The sequence below is a fragment of the Poecile atricapillus genome, chromosome W (genome assembly GCF_030490865.1).
Source record: "Poecile atricapillus isolate bPoeAtr1 chromosome W, bPoeAtr1.hap1, whole genome shotgun sequence".
In the NCBI taxonomy this organism is placed as follows: domain Eukaryota; kingdom Metazoa; phylum Chordata; class Aves; order Passeriformes; family Paridae; genus Poecile; species Poecile atricapillus.
The window spans coordinates 38,242,347-38,264,527 of NC_081288.1; the positions used below are offsets into that span (position 1 = coordinate 38,242,347).

Consider the following 22,181-nt stretch of genomic DNA (forward strand, 5'->3'; position numbering starts at 1 on the left):
TTTGTTGCCCCAGAAAATACTGAGGACAGTTCCTGCATCTGGGTTGAATTAAAATGTCTTACACTGGACAGTCAAAACTAGATACATCTCAAAGCACTGAGTCTGGTAGCAGTTACCAATAGTTACTGTCCTAACTATTGGTAGGAATGAATATACACTATGAGAATGATGTATGTGGAAGTCAAGAAGGGCCAGGCTAATTCCACAACTTCAATAGCCACAAATCTACCCAGGTAACAGCTCTATCCAACTTAACCATGACCAGATGCAGTCCAAACAAATTATCTTTACATTTTTGCTGACTACACTGGTTGATGACAGAGACCAAAGGCTCACAGTACATGTTTAGACAGACCCTTGCTAAAATTCACCCATCTATAGTGATGCACAGACTGACTAGATATTTCTTTAAATTCATAAATTCATGGTAGGATAAGATTATCTCTTTTGTGCAGCTTCCCCTACTGAAATGGCACAGAAGGCTGTATAGAAGTCAGTCGCAAGAGTGAGAGAAGGAGAAGGATGAGACCACAAAACGTGCCCAGAAACTGAAATCGTGAACTATTTCTTGGGGAAGAAGGAAAAGACATCTGACCTGTGCCTGAGTGATTTTGTTCTCCATCTTCTCTGAAATTATCCTGTTTCTACCTTAAAACTGTATCGTGACTGACAGCCCAGCCTCATTCTGTCTGCTGGCTGGGGACCGTCCATATTTTGAGACACTCATTAGGAGGATGCTCTCACACCGTTCTCCCTCTCCCTTCACTTTCACATACAGCACACACCGGATGCCAGCTTTGGAGGAAAATATGAGGTGAAAATGAAAGCGCTGCACTAATTAACTGCTTGGATTTTTTTGGAGCTGCTCATTTTCCTTGGTTTCAGAGCCCATAATCAATGATAACCTAAGATCACTACAGCAAATTGCTAAATCAGACTTGTAGGTTTCCATTTGTTACGATTCTTTTGACAAGTCAAATAGCTCACAACACTTAATTTTTAAATTTTTTTTTCCCAGGAATTTCAGTACAGAAGAGAGCAGGAGTAGCCAATATACAGAGCAAAATGTTGTCAGCTTTGTTCAAATTCTGATATTGAGTCTCTTAACTTCTAACCTCGCAGCATTCTGTAATACACGGATCAGCAGTTTTCTCACTCCCCACCATCCTACATCCAGTCTTTGCACTGCTAGGAGGATTTAAGTCATTACATTGCAAAAATAATTTTTGCTAAATTAGTCCCAAGCTCATTTCTGTTTACATTTACTCATGTAACTCCTTTGACATTGTACTGTCCAAGTCTTCAATGCAATTACCACAGTAGGACAATATATTGCATGTAACCTTCTAACCAATATTGTGGGTTTATGTTTAAAATTTAACGAAGGAAAATGTCTCGGTTCTGCCACAGATTCATAATTTACAATTTATATACAAACAGACACCATAATAGGATTTTCTTGAGACACCAAATAATTAATTATACATTTGAAATAACTTGTATCTTCAAATATGGAAAGGAGAAAGAAGTCATAGACGTGGACCCAAACACTTATACTTCAATAAAACACATATTCCTAATCAAAACATGGGGGGGAGGTGGGGAGTAGGGTGGGCTTGGGCAGGGGAAAAAGAGGGAAAGTCTTCTACAAAATTATTCTACAGAATGGTGACTTTTGAAGAGGAGATTTAGAGAAGAAGAAAAAAGAAGAAGAAAAGTTTTTTTCTACAAAACGTTGTTAGACCTGGCATCTGACTTTAAAAAGAAAAATTCTTTTCAGACTTCAGCCTTATTTACATTAGTCAGTATATTAAATCAGTCTTCACTGGTTCTCTTTATTTCTTTCAGTTCCTTCAGTATGATGTTCAGTGAATGAAACTGTTTATTGAGCTGGATGTGAAGTCCAGTTAGACTAGAAATGTTAAATATTAGCTTGGTTGGTGTTTTTTCCCAGTTCTGGACCAAACCATATTGACAGATTTCTGTGAACAACCCTGCATATCACCCAAGTAAAGTGTTCCAAATCCAACTAGTAACACTAAGCTATCATTTTCAGCTCATTAAATTCTCTTCTTACAATTAAAAAATTATAAGTGTAAAAATAGGAACATTTGAGTAGATGATCTATCAGTATATTAAATACATTTTTGCATTAATTTGCAATTCTATGTTTGACCTTGATATTTTCCAAGGTTCTGACAATCAAAAAAGCAAAACAGCTTGCTGTAAACACATACTAACTAAATTTCTTGAGAAACGAGGAAGGCACAATATTAAGTGAGTTTATTAAAAAAAGGTTAAGTTCTTCAATAGAAGTAAACAGTGACTTATTGACAGTACAAAAATACTTCATTATCCTTTCATGGCAGTCACTTAAACCTCAACACAATTCTCTATTATACTCTATAATCGATTTTTTCTTGCTTTGTCCTCCAGCTGAATAAGTATGATTCATATACCAATTTTAGGAAGAAAATTCAGCAGTTTACAGTAGAAGATATCTATCTTCAATCTACAGTTTATGAGTTTTGTCATATGGAGCAATATTAACGAAACGATTTTAAGCACATGATAGGCAAAAACGTCGGACCTATTCTTATGAACTGTCAATAGTTCTGATTATTTTCTGAGTCTGTTTACTGTGCCAAAACTGTTGAAATTCACACACTGGGTATCTTCTTCAAATTGATTAAAAATATAATACTAGGAGAAGAAGACATTCTGAGAAAAAAAAATCTCATTCATCTTTCAAGAAGTTTTACTTTCCCCCCTGTTTCCAGTCTGGCAGAAGGTTCAGCCTGGCACCAGAAATGTGTTGATTTCTGGGAAGTGTCTAAATCTGTCTAATCACCATGCCTGTAGAAAAAAAAAGTCCTTGGTTTCTCTATTTGCAGTAGAGACTAAGTATCAGCAGCTACATCCCTATCAACCAAATTTCCATCTGCAATGAACATGTTCCAGCTCAGAGCTGGAAGAACCAAGTATTCATACTGTAGAGCAGGAGAAAACATAGGAATAGTGCTACTTACAGAATTTTGGATTAAAAGAAGCACCTTTTTCTATGAAGCATTACAGGTGACCAGACAATATGAAAAAGAATGGCACAGACTTGACCGGCTTTCAATCAAACAGGAAGGAATAGATGGAGATATGAATCATCTTCTATGGGGATGACTGGTCAACATGTATAGGTCTGTATGCCATGGGACCTTCAATGGGCAAGGAGACTGGATAGGGAGAAGGGATGGAAACTAGAGCCAGAAAAGAGAATGAAGAGACAGGCAGAAAGTGACTCGGGACAGAAGCATGAAGGAGCAGACAGATACAGTACAGAAAAGAGCATGCAAGTATGTGGCAAGATAGCATGAAGAATTCATAGAAGACTCTTGTTTGTCAAGACATGAACCATTACAGGTGGAAGAAATCCAGAAAACAGCAGCAGTGGAAACAGAAGCAATGAGCAATGCTACAGAGAAGTGCTTCCCCACCAGTATCTGGCTTTGAATTGTTTCTCAGCGCTCTTCTGCTCTCCACACGTAACTGTGGAATCTGATAATGGTGTGTCCTCCTCCTTTCAATTTTAAGTCCCTCCAAGGGAGGCTTTTAAAGCATTCTATGCTACAAAAATGTATCATTCTGAAATAATCAAGATGTTAAAGGTCTTGTGCTAATTGGACACACAAAATGAATGGTCACTTGTACATTTTGTGCCTTACTGACCCTTTTGTAAAATGGAACTAAACCCTTTTCTCTTTTCACATGGGTGCTGCAAGTTTATTAGTATCCAAGTACCCTTACTAGATAATAATGATAAGTGTCACAGAAAAGCCCAGAGAAAAGCAGTAATAATCCCACCTTCAGAGAAAGATGTGACTAGAACATGTGAATATCCTATTAAACAACAAGGATGAAACCAAAGTATGAGCATCTCCTGCTTTCCTGAGCATTCTGCATTTTACGTTTATTCTGGAACCTTCTCCCTTAGTTATTTTATGATATGATCACACAATTAAAATTGTATATGCTGAGGCCAATGGAAAGGCTTACCTATTGCTAGCAATTTGTATTTTCCAATGTTTGATTTAAAACCTGTAGCTTTCAGTTTACCAATGCATGTGGCTATCTACAATGCATTTAAAATTGTACTACTGCTGTGGTTTAGGAATGATATTGTCCATATTAGTAGCCCCCAAAAAAACACACTGCCACTCACTCCCACTTGCTGCACTAACTGGAAGCACAAAAGGCATTGATGATGGGTTGCGATAAGAACAATTTACTGGAAATAGCAATCGGATAAGAAAGCTAGTAACCACAAAAATAACGACAGGTATAACACAAGGAAACTACACAGAAATCCCTTCACAAGATGACCAGCTCTTCTCCATCACATTTTCTCCCACTAGAAAGAACACCCTTCTTCTCAGAAACAAAAATCCCTTACTCCCACCCCAGCAATGAGGTGAGGTGGTATAGAAAAACCTCTCCAGCCACACTCCCTCCCAGCTACTAGCAAAACATTAACTCTGTCCTGGTCAAAACAAAGACAATTACATTATGATGAGATTTAATAAACTGTATGAAAAGTACATAAAAACTTTGTTTAAATTGTTTCCATTCCAGACTGATTCGTGGTGATTAAACAGGAAGAGCTACTTCTTTCAGTATTGTCACCATTGCCTAACTGTAACTTATTAATTTGGGAGTTTTACAATGAACTGGAGGAAGTGTTCATTCTCATGGACAGGAATTTACATGTATCAATATACACAGATGTAAAGATACAGATGCATAATTTAATAAAAACATACATATTTTCATTTTAAAAAAGTGCAATAACTCCTCTCTCTGTCTCCTCCCTGTCCCAACACTTTAGCCATAATTTTATACAAACATATCTCAATGGGAGAATGACTATATCTGGTTGACAACCATGACCAACAATCCAAATTTAGTCTTTTTCCAAGTGTAGGTATATGAAGACTTTTTCTTATTTTTTGCACAGGACTGAATATGTGTTTTGTTTCCTATGTCAAAAGCACAGCTGTCCCTGCATTACTTGTTGGATACAACACGAATAATGAAACATAATATGATGACATTGTAAAACTAGGAATCATCTGTAGAACATTACTTGATAATGCAGTCTGCTATGATATGTTTGACCCAGACCCATCATCTCCTGTTTCTAATTTGTTGCAAAATTCTCGATAGATATTTAAAAATCCAGCAACACAAAGCGTGTTTTGTAAATAAAATAATTTCTTGTCTGTACAGGTGACCTTTTCATACTCATTATATATTCACTAACCTTCCATTCTACTTCTCTGCTACTCATATATGAAGAGCAACACTAATTCACAATGAAATAAGTTATGACAGCACAGATTTCACTTGCACTGTTTTTAGACAATACTGAACTCAGGCTTTCAGATTATTCTGGAGGCTGCTATATGCGTTTTCTCACCTGAAGTAGTCATTGCATCAAATTTCTATTTCATTTATTCTGACATATGGATAATAAGCTGAAGACTAGGTTTTTCAAGCCATTAAAAATGTATTTATTTGTAACCCATTAGCTCACTGTAAACATTTAATTTGTCTATGCATAATTTCAATCCAAACAGCTTCATAACAAATAACAAGCACTCAAAGAAAATTGTGTTTCTTCATGAATCTTTTGAAACTGAATTGGTTTTAGTCTGCAAACTTGAAAAAGCGAGTTGCCACCTTGCTTGGGCCTTCCTGATACATGCAAGAGAGGAATTATGTTCCATTGAAAAACCTAGAGGAAACCAACCACAGTGAAATACTCTTGTTTCCAAGGAAAAAACAGCAAGAAATTACATACAGAATGAACATCAAGCACTTACAAGGGAGCAACTAGTTAGCTGAACAAAGTCTGTGCTTTAAAAATGCAGTAGCTTTTACAAGGGAATTGAGGTGACAAATTCAATTTCATTTCAGCTTCAGTTTGACAAGAAGTTGTCAATCAACAAGGATTCTAGAGTATGGTTCTTTTGTCTACTGTAGTGTAATTTCGTATACCCACACTGGTTTGGCAGTTTCAGCCTTCCACACCCCAATATTTTTCTGAGCAAGTTCTGTGGAATTCTGCAAGCTAGTTTTTAGGCTCATGAAAAATTAAGCTCATAAGATCTTCAGGGACAAAATGGGTAAGCTGCTATCTCAAGTTGTAGCTGAAATGTGACTAGAGAGGGGAAATGGCAATAAGAAACTGGAACCAAGAACAAATGGGAGAAGAAAACACTGAGCATAGAAATAAGATAGAAGTGCAAATGGGTAAGCCCATTAAGTGAAAACTTAAAAGGGAATAGATTCCTCAGTGAAAACTTGGTGTGAAGAGCACACAGAAAAAATAGAAAAATAAAGAATAGGGAGAGGAGAGTGATTTTTTTTTAGGAAGGAATCTTATTTGGCTTTTTTAATTTAAGACTTAGTCAAGAACTAGCTACTTCTAGTAACAGAAATGCACAACAAATTATGACTTTTGGTGAAGAAAGTATGGCAAACCCCCCTCAAACTCATGCTACTTAGCTGTGTGGTCACTCCTATTATTCCCTACTTGAAGAACTGACAGGATAGCAATGCCTTTAATCCCCTTTCAAGTTCATTAATAAGACTAAAATCCAGATAAGCTTTACATCTGTTTATCCAGAGTTTCAAACTGGAAGCTTTCCAGACTGATAAAGGATAAAAGATCTATTGGTGATAAAGAAGTTTCCTTTTGCTTGTATAGCAAATCCAAATATATTTTTCTTAATACAGCCCAGATGTTGTGATCTCATAAAACAGCACCTCTGAAAAGCCATAAGAGAAGCATCATTTTGAGAATATGTTTGTGCACATTTGGCCAGAGAACTCTTCCACTGGAGATGGAAAAAGCATGTTTTTGTGAAATTACACTGACCTTGATAAAACTGGCCTAAAACAAGAGATTTTAAAATTAAATATGGAAAATTTAACATTAAAACACCATCCTTGAAAGTTTTATAATGAGAAAATTCCTGGATTTTGCCTTAAAAGCTGGTTTTAATTTTATACAATATATACTTCTATTTATACTTTTTGTATACATATTCAGGTGAAAACATGACATGACAAACTGTTTTGCTATTCCAATTGCGTGTAATACTAATTTAAGTAACCTGTATTTATGGATCACAATGATTTTTATTTATATGTAAAGTGTTCTGTGGGAGAACAAGAGAAAATGATAAATTGAAACTCGGAGGTGAAAATGGAATGTGAAAACAAAACACTTCCACAGCAGAATAATTAAGCAGCTTGCCCAAGAGAGTTGCAGAAATTTCATCTTTGGAGACTTTCAAGACTTGCCTGGAGATAGTGCCAAGTAATCTGGTCTAAACTCAAATGCTGATCCTGCTTTGAGCAGGAAGCCTGGCTGGAAGAACTCTCAAAGTTCCTTCCAAAATGGACGATTTTGTGATTCTAAGGCTTTGGTGTCAATCAAAATGTTTCTCTTCCTCTGCCAGACACCTGCTGATATGATACCAGCCTCCCTCTCAGTGTGCAAAATGAGGAACAAGTATGGTGACCAAGTAGTATTTTCTCATCCTCATTGTTTTATGATTTATCATCATCCTAAAAAGATCATCACAACTCAGGGTATGAGAAACTAAGATGCTAAGACTTCAAATTAGAAAATGAAATAATGGAAGTGATATGCAATAAATTACATCTCTGTGTTAAGCTGAAAGAGAAAAAAGTAGTTAATCTAATTAGAAATCAAGAGCTTATACTTTAGAAATGGAATTACATTAAAATGATCAAATAGAATATATTATCATGTATTAATTACAAAATTTTTGATTTATTGTTCCAGTACCAAAACACTTTGTAGAAAAATGACAAGACCAAACAGGAAACCAGTGCAGCTGACGTGAGATGACTTCTCTTGTGACTGTTTCTTACATATCATAACAATAATGCTGCAAACATGGAAAGATTTCACACATATTAAACAGCAAGAATCATCTGAAAATTCTTCATACGTAAGTGTCAAAATCTTTTCACTACAGAAGTCCAGAATTGTGATCAGTGTGAGCTCTAACTATCTCTGTGCTTTCCTCATTCTGCAATGACATGAACTGTAGGGGACTTAGGAAGGCAAAACTGGCAGCATGTTTGTTAATTCAGAAAAATTTGGGCATGTCAGCCTAATCTGTTTATTTTTCACATCATGCTAATGTGGTATTACAAATATCATAATCATATTACTACTATTATTAATAAGACAAACTTCTATTTGTTATTAATGAAGTGCAACAGAACTGTGGTCTCTTATGACCAAGTTTCACAGAAAGATGCATTTTCATCATTGTTGTTTCCCAGACTGGAATGGTTTTAATAAAATTAGGTACACAATTAAAAAAAAAAAAAAGCCCTAAAAGACCAGAACTCTTAAATGTAGAATAAATACTGTTTTAGAAAAGAATAAATTTTCTTTAAAGACATTCATAGCCAACTGTAAAAGTTGTGGAGGTAATAACAAAGTAAGATATCGACCCGGTATTATTCAAACCAGACAGAACTACCTAACCTGGAAATCTAACCTTAGCGAAGCCAACAGAAATGCAGTGTGTAGAGGTGTAACATATGTAAGCTAAGATTAATTTCAAAGATCAAAGCTTAACAATTTACTTCTTATATAGCTAATTATAACTAACTGCTGGGCACTTATCTGCCTGGAAGTAAGATCACAAAAAGAGTTTTGTGTTTTAAAAACTGCATAATTATTTGCAAGTAACCATGGGAACCAGCATTAACCAAAATGTCTTTTTTAGTGCAGCTCTCCATTATACATATAAACTTCACTGCTTCCCCCCCAGAAGCCCTTTTTTGTTCCTCAAGCTTTGACATAAAATATTAATTTAGGTCTAAAGAGTGAATTTAACTTGTACTGTGGAATGGAAAATAACAGCACAGACAATAAGAATTGATCGTTTTCACAGCTGCCTGTTACCCTCAGTGTAACTGGGATAATTATATACAGTCCAGAATACAACTGATTTACATAGTGACTTTTGATATAAGGGCTATTACATGTTATTCTCACTCCTATTAAAGACCATAATTCAGTCCCTTTTATGTATCGCAATTTCAAGAGACTCTGACCATGTCCTACAAAAAACAGACTTTAAAAAAAATACTTATAAATTTAAAAAATAAACCCACAACTTAGTCACTTGTAGAATACCACAGAATTACAGAATTTAGCTCTTTTGTATGGGAAAAAATGATACCTTTTTTGATTCTCATAGTCAGCAGCTAAAACATCACACTGGGAGAAAATTCAAAGTTTCACATATCCATGTTGTTGATTAAGCTGCACTATGACCTGGACAGTCCAAACAGATATCACTGAAGTAATGGAAATTAATTAATCTTTTCTTCCTTAATTATAAATATCTAAATCATTCACACAGAGAAATAAGGCTTAAAGGAATCAAATATTTAATAATTGTCAGCAACTGACAGAATGGTGAACTACAGGGAGTTGATTTGACAAACTAAAATTTAACCTTTTGCTAGGTTACCTCAGATATGCATCTTTAATTAAACAGCTAAAAAAATCTACCTGTGCACTTACAGGTCTACTGGAATAAATGGGTGCCATTTTAGCAATTATATTTCAAAGGCATCACACAGTGGTTTGAACTGGATAGGCTCAGTCCCTGGGGAAGGGCCATCTATTGTAGATATACCTTAAGTAACACCCAGCTGTTAGTTTGGAAAGTAGCATTCTGTAACCTGGGGGTGAAGTGGTTGCTTGTCCTGACAGCAAGGGCTGCTCACTGCATGCACTGGAGAAAAGGCTGAGTTTCCACATCCAGGCATGAAGACAAATCGCCAAAGTGGAATAAGAGTGCACAGCTGAACACAAATAGACTATACCAGGTTATCTGACTTCCTGCTCTGTGTGTGACAGCTTTGGCAGCTGCCCATCTTACAGTGGTGACTGACAAAGGGAAAGACAACTCTCTTGAAGTACTGGGTCTTCTGTTTCTGTACCTACTTTCAAGATGACAAGTTTCAAGACATAAGCTTAGACAAAGTGTTACTTACCAACAAATACTTGGTATACCTGCACATCCAAACACAATAAACAAACACTAAATGTGAAGACATAAATAGTAAGATGCACAACATGAAGGAAGAGCAAAAAAGCAGAGGGAAAAAAGCACCAAAGCAACCACAGAGGAAAAGCCACACACACCATAATAGAAGAAAGATCCTTTAGAACTGACTCATTTTATTAGCAAGGTTTACCAAGTAGAAATCACATCCTACCATGCACCAACAATTAACTACAGTAGAAATGTGCTAGATTTTCTACTGAAGGAGAGAAAAGACTTCTCTTTGAAAATTAGTTTTGTGAGAAATGAATAGAGTTTTAATGTTTCTCACAAATTTTTTTCTCCATCAAACAGAATTTTTTCCAGTGCACTGTAAACTGTGCCAGCAAGTATATCCTGCATAGGATTACTTCCTTGTCACAAATCCCACTGTTTTAACAGCACAGCATCTACCAGATACTTCTCCACACAAGAGACGTATAGCTAGAGCACCACTCAAAGCATTTGCCACTTCTGTATGTTTTTGTAAATTATTAACTTTTAGAACTGCTAATGTGAAGACTACCTTATTTATATGACTTAGTAGGGCACTAGGGATACATGGTCATGGAAAGTGAGTGAATCAGAGCAGAGGACATGTTAACTTTACAGTAAACATGTAAACTCTTGTGAATTGTATAAAGACTGAACAGTATTTTATTTGTGATCCTCTTATAAGGTGATAAAACAATTAGCATTATTGATATATTAAACTTCAACCATTACCAAAGCAACTGCAGATTTCTTGAGCAAAGTCTTGTACTGCAACCTACTGTTCCAGTGCAAAAAAAAGAAAAAAGCAAGCGTCCATAAATGTCACACAGCAGAGAAGCAACACTCCCCCAACAGCATCAGAAAATGACAAGGGAACCAAGTCATGGATAAGCTCTTATCAAAAAGCCTTAAGAGGTACAAAAGATTGTTCTCACCAAGGAAAAGGTACTTTTATTTATTCTCTAAAATAAATAGAAAGTCAAGCCTTAACCCACAGAAATACATACACTTTCTTACATAGTCAAGCTGCTTCTTCTACCAGACAAGTACTTAAACTGGGAGATGTGCATGTACCACTATAAGTTTTGCTAAAACCCAACTGAATTTGAGCTGTTTGTTAGCCGTGTACAAAATCTATACATCCAAAACACACTTGACATCATTTAGTCTGTGAGCTAGCATCAGTATAAACCACAGACACCTAACTGTGAAAACACATGGGGCAGCATTCAACACCATTTCAGACTACAGTTACTGTTGCCTACAGATCAGACATTTGTCACTGCCAAATATTTCCAATTTTTTTAACCAGGCACAGTCTAGAAGAAAAATGTAAAGCTTTCTGAATGGCTAGTCATATTTTGGATGAAAATGACAGAAGCTCAACAGAAAATATACTAAGGTCAAGGCAACAACAAGAAAGGTAACTAGTGGCAATTTTTCAGCGGGGTATCTAGAGAGCTCACCAGTATTTTGACAAAACTTGTAGCTTCATTCTTCTAGCTCTGAGTTGGCATTTCTCTGCTTTACCAATATAGCTAACACACCAGCAAATAACTTTTTCACTACACCTTTTTTACATCTTTCGGATGTAAACAAACAAACATATAATTAAATATTCAGCCTTAATGTCATTCTTGGCCATATTCTTTTCCTACATATACTATGACCTCTTAACTTGCCAAAGAACACCACCATGCTCATCCTTATTTCTTAAATTGAGTCTCTTGCCTTTTCTGAGATAAATCAATGGTACAAGTCACATCAACTTCTAGGTGACTGAGTAAGCTTCACTTAATCAGAGAAGTAAGAAGTAATAATACATATATTAAGTATCTTAAGCAAATGCAGTTCATATGGAGATTACTTTTAAATCTAAATAACTGTGAACTTTCATCTTTCCTCTTTTGTATTACCACTGCAAGTACCTAATTCATCCTTTCTTATCCAGTCAGCCTGCTGTATTTTCTAACTATTTCTACATGTGGCCTAAAAAATATTCTGATTGCTTGAAAATAAATGAGCAAATCCTTTTTACTGGCACCACACCAAGTCCAAACATGATAACTGAACTTAAAAAGTCAGCAGTGTGAGAGCTGATGAATGCTTCTATTTAGAAACATTCTGACTGTCCCTGTTTTCTAATTTTGGTATTTTTCTGTTGGATCAGTTGAGTGTTTGATTGTTTGTGACACCAAAAATTGTGCCCGAAACCGAGGGTTCTCCTTCTGCTTTTTCCCAAGAGAAGTACTAACTATACTTCAATTACTTCAAGAATACTTACATATAAACATTATCTCCCTAAGAGAATTTCCAAATCCCCAGATTGAGATACCTTTCATAAGACAGGTTGCACCATAGTATATAATCAACTGATACAGCTCCAGTCTTCTAAATCTATGAGTTCCAAGATGTTACCTGAATTGTAACCTACCTACCCTGTCATAACTTCTGCTAAAGAAGTTGAGACACCCTATATATTGTACTCCTAAGCTAAAAACCTAATGAAGCAATGTTATGGCAAGCAGAATATACATCTAGTTACAGGCAAAGCTAAACAGTCATGTATGGCTGGTCATGATTGACCTCCTGAAAGCCACCAATTAAGGGTGGCAACACAGTGGTGTCAAGTGTCATGGAAATGCCTTTACCCATGTCTCAATCAACTTCTTCTTCCTGAGAGAAGAATTCAATGCATTTTGATAACCATGATGTTTTTAAGTAGCAATGACTCACAGGTGTCATACAGTTCTAATGTTAACTCCTTCCCTCCTACCACGTAATTCATAACAGTCTATAATGCATGATCTGCCTCTTTAAAGCTCTTTTGCTTACCAATCAATTAACTCACAAAACCAAACAGTTTATTAGTAAATATATTGTTCGGCAGTTTACTGAACCCTGTACACAATTTTAAACTCTCCTCTTGACGCTACACAGAAGTGGATGTGCTGTTTCTGAAAAACAACACCTTGCTTAATTATCCATATTTATTTTCAGGTTGTATCTGTAGCATTCAGTTGGCTGATAGTTGCACTTTAGTAATGCTGTTCCTGGGAAGCTAATGCTGAAGAGATGCTGTAAACCTGATATAATATATTGCAACAAATAAAAGGACAATTAGGATTAATAAAACAGAGCTTTATTTTCTCTCCAGAAACAAGTTGATGATTCAAATAACCCCTCAAGGTTTCATAATCTTATCATATCTCCTTTTTTATATACCAAGTATTAGAGATTCCTTTTCACTAGCCTAATACCATACTTTTTTAATAATACACATTTTTTCATTTAAGACACAAAATTCAGTTTCACTCTAGACATTAATCATCTGCCAGAGTTTCTGGGTTGATTTCTTTCAATTTAGCTTTGGAATTTTATCTGAGAGAAAGCAATTTGACAACTGAGGACATAATCTTCCAGCAAAGCACAGGAAAAAAGCGAGAGATAGAGAAAAAGCAAGAGAACACGCACATGTGCATCCAAGAAGAAAAGTCACACAAACATGGGTTTCTTTGGTGCTTTGAGTAAAATATCTAATCAGCAGAAATCAGAAGCTCTTCAAACAAATCAGACATTGTGTGCTAAAGGCAGATAATTTGGAGAAAGTAGAATATGCTAAAGCTAAGGGTTTAACAACCAAAAAAGGGCATAAAGATAATGTATTGATATATCAATTATAAGCAAATTTACTGTCTTCTGTCTGAAGCAATGTAACATTATAGTCCCATACTCCAGGTAGAGAAGAAAGAAGAAGTAGGAGCAAAGCAATAAAGACAATTTGCTGACTGGGATAAAGGGATGCTCAAATTGCTCGCAGCTTATGTTAAAGAAACAAATGTTTACAGAGGGAAAAAATATGAACCTCATGTTCATTCACTGTTAAACATTAAAATATCTGGGCATGGTGAGGAAGGAGTGTACACATAAAAAACATTGCTTTATGTCTAGACATATTTCTGATCACATAAATGGGCACCATCCCAGCTTGAGCCCCTCTTTGCAAACTCAATCACAACCTAGTTACAATACTTCAGCAGATGTAAGTTATATTTTATCCCTATTGTTATTTTTTTAAAATCCCTATTATCAAGAAGAAGATCAAGAACTATGGGAACTACTTGAAAACAAATTAGATGACACTGAGTAATAAGGGATCTTTCTCAGAAGAGTATCATTGAAGCAGCTCTAGAAGAGAAAGTAAGATTTAGTAAGCAAATCCGGAGTACAGCTAGAAAGATTCTTCATTGTGAGGATGGTGAGGCACTGGAACAAATTGCCCAGAGAGACTGTGGGGGCCCCATCCCTCCAAGTGTTCATGGTCAGGTTGGATGGGGCTTTAGAGAAACCTGATCCAGGGGAAGGTGTCTCTGTCCATGACAGGAAGGTCGAAACTAGATGGTTTCAAAGTCACTTCCAATCCAAACCATTCTGTGACAATATGACTTAGGTAGAGTTGCCAATAAGAAAACAGTAAAGGGAGAAAAATGGAAATATGTATAAAGGATGGAGAAAGAAGACTCAGAAACAGAACCAGTATAGGGCTATATGCTATAGCAGTAAGTAGCAGATTAGTATAATTACACCAGAGTTTTCCTAAGCCCCATCTCATTATTCAGGCTTGTAAAGGCTGCTGTTTTTTTTTCCAGGAGAATGAATAAGGGAGACAGGGAGAGCTTTTATTGGTAAAAAATGGCAGCAAGAAAAACTACTTGATGTCTGTAGGACTTATTCATAGTCTTACACAGGTATTTTCAAGATTAGGAACTGCCAAGTAAGACAATGTTTTTTTTAAGGCAGTTACTTAACAGCAGATATAATCTCAATTTCTTTTAACGTGCATCAAACATGCATTAGTAAGTACTAATGAACACACTTCTCAAACACAGTAGCACCTTCTAAGAAGCTTGAACTGATGGACAAATCAATATTCAGAACAATCTCAGAGTCTGAAAGAGAAAGATAAGCAACAGCAGTACATAGTTTTGTAGTTCTTCAAGGTCTTTGCAATACTGAGATGGTATGAGCTTATTCTTTTCACACCAGTAACAATACTATGAATTTCACCACTAAAGTGAATTCCATCCCCCCCTGGAAAGTTACTGTGTTCCACCATACCAATCTTGAAAAGGAAAGCTACTCGAGAGGGTTTAAGCAAATCATTTACATCTACTAACAGATCTTTTGAAAATTTCAGTATCAAAGATACTGATTCTATTCTCTTTAGGAAATGTCTAAGAACAAAATTATAAAGTTTAATGTGACACCCATTTTAAAACCTATCTATATATTGGGTATATTTGTCCAATAGACTGTAACTCTCCAAATTGAATCCCTGTTACCTTCAGGAAAAACTACTAGAAGTTTGATAGCTAGTGGTTTTTTAACCAATTGTTTAATGCAGTTTGAAGTCTTAAACATTCTTATCCCTAAACTAAAATGAGATTTTAAATAAACACTGTCCATTTTAATAATTTCATTTAAACTAAAGATTCAACCACTGAGACATGATTCTAAGAGCAAATACCATCAAAAATAGTTAAAGTTGCACAGTCTAAATGACATCTTATTCCATTTTTCTCATCCTTCTCCCTAAAACCAATGTTCTTACTTGGCATCACAACTTTTAAGGATGAGTGAAACAGGCTTATGGTATAAAAGCAGCCTAGGCACTATTTCTGTTAGAAATGAAAAGGTATTGGGAGACCTATTACGTGAAAGATCAAAGTGTACCTCTGCTTAGTACTAGCAGAGACCTCCAGGCTATCATGCATTTTACACAGCATCCCCAGACTTTGCAATAAATGTTTGGGAGTTATCTTTTGAAGCTTCAGCCCCTGGATCCATGCAACTGAGTGAAAATATCACCTTTCAATAAAAAATACACTTCTAAACCTAAAGATTTTGGAGGGACTAAAGTAGTCATAGAAATTGAACAGTAACAAGAAAAACTCCCAAGTACATGGCTCATGGAAAAACAGAATCTCAGCATTTTTAATAACTGAAAAGTTACAGCTTTGTAATTGGTGAAACTGGTAAGATGGCCTAATGTTATGTACTTTATCAACAGCATGTTCAAAAACTTGTGCCCTCAGCTCAAAATACTGTTCCATTTATTAGCACAGCTACAAGGGTCACTAGAATGAAAGACTTCAATCAATATTGCTCTCAGAGCCAACGTGCAGAGGCTCCTCTCACAACAAAACCATGTCTTTGCCTCTTCAGCTTGCAGAGCAAAACTGGAAGTATAGCAGCAGCACACTGCAGACACATTGCTGATATATTTGACATGTTCCAGAGCATTCCTAATAGTTCCTAATTTTTAGCAGTTCCAATGAATATCCTCCCACCCAAAAATCCTATTCCAAGGAATTGTGCTTTCCAAATATTAAATAAAATATTAATTTTTTAATTTTGTGTTTTCAAAGTTGTTTACTGCAAGGAAAGTTCTACTGTGCCCATTTCATGTACTTCAGATATTAATATAAACATGGAAGACTGACATCAGAAGAAATATTTTTATATGCTAATGGTTTTGCAAAATGTTTCCGTTTACATGGAAAAGTAACCGAATTTCCTATTTCCTTCCCATTTTCACAGATAAATGCTGTCAATATTTTAACTTATTGTAAACAGTAACTTATTGTAAATAGGTCTAAGACGTGTCTTTTCTCATTTCTGAATAAACCCTTGAATGAGTTTCATATACATAAGGAAAGGTGTCAAAATGAGATGCTTATGACTTATATGTCTTCAAAGTAAGATTTATAGTATGAAACTTTAAAGAAGAAAAAAAAAAATCATCATTGAATAGAAAAGTCATACTTTGAGAGGATCCAAAACTGCCAAATAATGTCCCTTAGTGATCACCAACTCCATACAGGGGAGTCATCTTAACCTGTATGTTTCATAATCACTTGTACCATATTAGTTATTTCTTCAGTTAAGCTTCATGTACCATAAATGCAAAATGGCAAAGTTGACAAAAATCTATCCTCTTATTTCCTAATCAAAGTGTAAGTCACGACAAGTGCACTGACACAACAGGCTATCTCCAAGACTCGAAGAAAATTTGGGCTGGAAGTGACCTACCACAAATGCCTAAGGTACATATCTGAAGCTAACCTGGTAGTCTTTGAAAGTGCAATGAGATTAGAATTAGAAACAAAATGGAAATACTGATTAAAGCTTGCTCGCACAAAAAAAAAAAAAAAAAAAAAAGAACATCAATTTACCCCCAAAAAGCATGCACTGCTGCAGATGTCTACTAATTTTGTTTGATTGTATTTAGAGACATGACTTTGATTGTATTTAGAGACTACAATAGCAGTTACCAACGTCAGCAAAGCTGCATTATGATGACACAATATAATTCTTCTTATTGAGAGATTTTAATCACAAGTATTAGACAGTAACTAAAAGTAAAGAAAAAACAAAACCCTAAACCAATTATCAACATCCCCATTCAAAAATACACAGCCATAATAAAAACTGCAGTAGCAAACAAAATATAACATTATAATTTCTTTGATATGTGGATCATAGATGTAATTCATTATAGTAGCTTCTTGAAAGTTGCCTCAGTAATTGTATAGAACTGCTGAAATGTTTACACATTGTGCAACTTAACACCAAAAACCAACCCTTCTTTTAAATGGAAATGACATTTCTATGAAAGATTCTGATTTAAAAACATAGCCAAGTTGATATTCAATGTGATGTTTAAAAATAGCAAAGAACAGGAACACAGTATACAACAGAGGAGAATAAGCATGTCAACCTTCCTGACTGAAGCTGGCTTATGGAATTCCAACAAGCAAATTACGCTAATTAATATTTTGCTTTTGAAGCCTAATGTGAAAAGGTGGTTAAAATCTACTACCACAGCAGGAGCCCAGGCATTTGGCTCCTACACTTAAGAAAGATGCTGATTTCTTGTAATGTTTTTCAGTGGATGAAAAAAAAGCTGGTAAATACAGTAGTATTTCAGAATAAATATATATTCAATATACAATAACTTTGAAAAATGGAACATGTAACAGATTTCCAGTTCAAAATTTCCAAGTAATAGACAAAAATACCAGCCAATATTTATTGAAACCATTAAATGGCTCAAATGGTTAAATTCCTAGCTGAGAAAAATATGATTACATGACTTCTGGGCACTTGGAAAACACATAATTTGAAAATGTGTCTAGAAAAGTATGTGTTTACCAATTAAAGAAAAAGCTTAGAAGCTGCAGCAGATAAATTAAATAGCAGAGACTAATCAATCACGGTGCTAAAATGATAGATGACAACTAAACTGAAGCCCCAGGGAGCTACAAATACAGAGCCATTTTGCAAAATCAAGCTGCATAACTAGCATACCTCAAAGCAGTACAGAATCTAAATCCATGTCAGAGATGTCACATTAAAAAGCACAAAGCGGTGTCTGTAATATAGGAATGATAAAAAGAAAAGAAAAATAAAGTTTTGAGGCACAGGATTTTGTAAGCATGTAAGCCATAGACAATAGACTCCTCTGAATAGTCTTGACATGATAACCAAAAGACAGGCAACATAAACAACCTTTACATTATGCAAACGCTACTATATAATTTACCAGAAGTTCATACTTTCACTATGTGAGGGGAAAAAAAAGAGTGAAACTAATTTAAGGGAAGACCTCATTAAAGACTTAAGGTAGTACAAACACTACAATGAACAATTTTGTCCAAGCCTGAAGTATATGCACATTAATTTTAATTTGCAATGACAAAACCTGTGACAAAATGGCAAAAAAAACAAGGAATGAGGGCAGGCACTTCTATGCTGCCTCTAGCTTACTATAATGCATGAAAAACTGAAATAATAATGTAAGGGAAGGTTATTGTGGTTAGTACAGAATATTCAGGAACTACAGGCTCATTTCTTTTTGAATACTCATAAATTCAACTTTTACAAAATGACCCTTCCAAAACCAAAAAACCTTTCATTTAGCTACTTCAGCTCTGGTACATTACATACCTCTGGATATAATATGGTAAATGGTAAAATATAAAACACAGTAGCTTTTGAAATAGATATTAGGGCAAACAAGGGTAATGTTGCACACTCATGAGCTAATAGTAAGTCTAACATGAATAACACATAATGGAGTCAAACTTCCCGTACAATAATTTTCAGCAGGCCAAGCCTCCTCTCATCTGCTCACAACAGAGTCTGGATTCTGGCCATCCCTCTCCTGTACTAGCACTATGCTTGTGCAATCTCCTAATTTACATCACATTACCTGAACTTGCCTTTGTCAGACAAGAGTAATAAAAAACCTGTTATCAACCATTCACCAATTATTTGCCACTTCTTTGATAAACCAAAGTTTGTGGCAGATGAAATCTGATTGCTGCTGACTATGTGAGGACAATGGACATCATTTTTTGAACACATGTTGCAAGATTTTTTTCCTGCTCCATAAAGGATACCTGTAATCTTTCACAGTATCAAGGACAAATGACAAAGGCCCTTACACTTAAAATAAAGTTGGGAACATGTAAAACCCACAAAACATACTATATATTGTGACTTTTATTTTATCCTTTTAAAATAAGAACAATATAAATTTTAATTTTATTTTCTCTATATGTGGGAATCCAATCTTTTTTTCACAGATATTTTAAATTTTAGATTTTAATTGAAGTTGAAGGGAAAAAGGTATTCTGAAACAACTCCATAATTCCAATTTATCAATCACAGTGTCAGAAGAATGACTGGTTACTTAGTATATGAGTAACACAGTTCTCAAGGGTGTTGTTAGAAGGCCCAAACATACCATACACAAATTTCCCTCCATGGGAGAATGTACAGCCTGATCAAGCTGGTAACACTGCTTCTCACTGATGATGGATGAGAGGTAAGGGTAATTTTATTTCTGTTTTATTATTCTAATTTCCCATGTATATTCCAAAGAGAGTGTTAAATAAATTTCGCATCATGAATGTTAAATAACCACTGCAGAGTTTCATTTTTGTTACTATATATTCATTATATGTTAGATCATTTGTAGTTTATAATCATAACACCATGACTGATAAAATTAACTGATGAATAATATGAAAAGGTCCTGTCAACATACTCTGCCCGCAGAAGAGAGAGAATACGTATGTGAAGGAGTACCAGTAATAGTTGACTAATTTTTTCTCACTATACACAAATAAATACATGTTATTCTGAAAACAGCTGCCTGAGAGTTCTGGCCACTTGACACAGAAACACAACTGGGGGGATCTTCTAAAGTCTGCAGTAGTGAAATTTATTTTCTACAAGTATGTCTGTAATGACTTGTGGACTTTTTGTATACCTATATCAGTTGAACTATAAAAATTGCTTGGAATTGCTAGCATTTATTCATGTAACTATCAGTGACCTGCTGCCAAAACTTCAGATCCAGAGGACGTAAAGCATGATTGATTAGGTTGAAGGTATCCTATGCATTAAATAACAACTTCTAAAGTTCCACTGCATCTTTCCACACATCAAATAAAATTGCAATACCTGACCCATATTACACTATGTTGCAACCCTTTGTGAATTCCTGAGACACAAGCATATGGCATTATTCTGTGTGTTATGAGCTGACAACAGCAATAAGGCGCTTGGTCTGCAGAGTATCTATCTGATACTAGAAATAGCAAGCTCAAAACTTGCCCAAGATCAGAAACATTCTGCAATGTAGCTCTGCCAAGAGTAAGAGGAGATGGCCCTGTGTGGGAGATGTGAGCAGAAAACATGAAGTTCGAGCAGATTGACTATGTGGCAAAAAATGGAAAGATAAAGGGTAAAAAGAGGTGTGATATAGGGAAATATATCATATATAGGATGGTGTGATGTAGGGAATATAAACCACAGGAATCACAGAGGAAAGAAAATTAAAGGAAAGTATTACTGATAGAAGAAATTAAAGAAATCAAAGAAATAGATAAATAGGAGTTTTGAGAAGTTTTCTAGAATTCTCTGGTACATATGTGCCATTTACTATGTATCTAGAAGATGCCCACAGGTAACAGTTTAGTACAGTGTACAAATAACCACGCAGGTTCACAAACATGCATTGTGTTGTCCTTGGATTTGTGAAATGTCACACATTTCTTTTCTTGTTAAAGTCCATCATCAAGCTTGTCTGCCCAGAGATAAAATGGGTAATTTTTTTTGCTATTAAGATTTACACACATTCTTTCCCAACAAGGAGTATTATTTTATTACTTCTCAAGATATATTCAAGATTTATTTCCATTCAAAACTAGCCTGTTCCATATGCCTGTTTGGCTAAATGAATAGGGATTTCATATACAACAGTAAAACTCCTTAACTTGTACTGCCAAATGTATATTTTAAAAGCAGAATGGTGCTAAAGAACACATATTCTCTGCGCATTACTTACCGTCCACAATTATCCACCACAAAAAAGGCAGGTTCTATTGGCACCTAGCACAGAGGAACTGTTTTGTTGGAACTGTTAATAGAAATGTGCTAACACAAGACCACCTGCTCTGCTTCTCAGAAGATATCGTCACCTGTTAAATACCCAGTAACGTGGTACACCCGTAGAATCAGCTGCACTTCCCAGGGCACATTACTTTGGATTGGCAGTGAAGGCAGTGTCTGTGTCCTACTTTGTCATGACTGGTACCTCATCAACAGCCCAAGATTTTTTTCTAGGGACAATGTTAATAATATCACCCACAACACAAACATGGCTCATTTTCTTGTCTCAGCAAGTGGTCTTAATTTCTTGGTGTTTTATAATGCTGCAGTTGTCAAGGGCCAGCACAGCCATGCTCTGCAATTGGTTGGACTGTGAACAGCACAGCTATGACCAGGGCAGTTTGGAACAAATAGTCACTGGTTATGTGGTTAACACAAACCCATAGAAGTCTTTTGCTCCTACACTGACACAGCACCATCTGACTACAGTGATGAATCTGCTTTTCTGCAAAATTTCATGTGTGAGCAAATGTTGGCATAATATTGTTTTTAGCTTGGTAGTGT

General features: G+C 35.5%; 1 protein-coding gene across 1 annotated transcript in view; it reads right to left on the reverse strand.

The window, feature by feature from the left end:
- Positions 1 to 22,181, reverse strand: part of LOC131592372 (synaptotagmin-1-like) — a 336,297-nt gene that overhangs the window by 194,315 nt on the left and 119,801 nt on the right. The gene's annotated exons all lie outside the window — the stretch shown is intronic.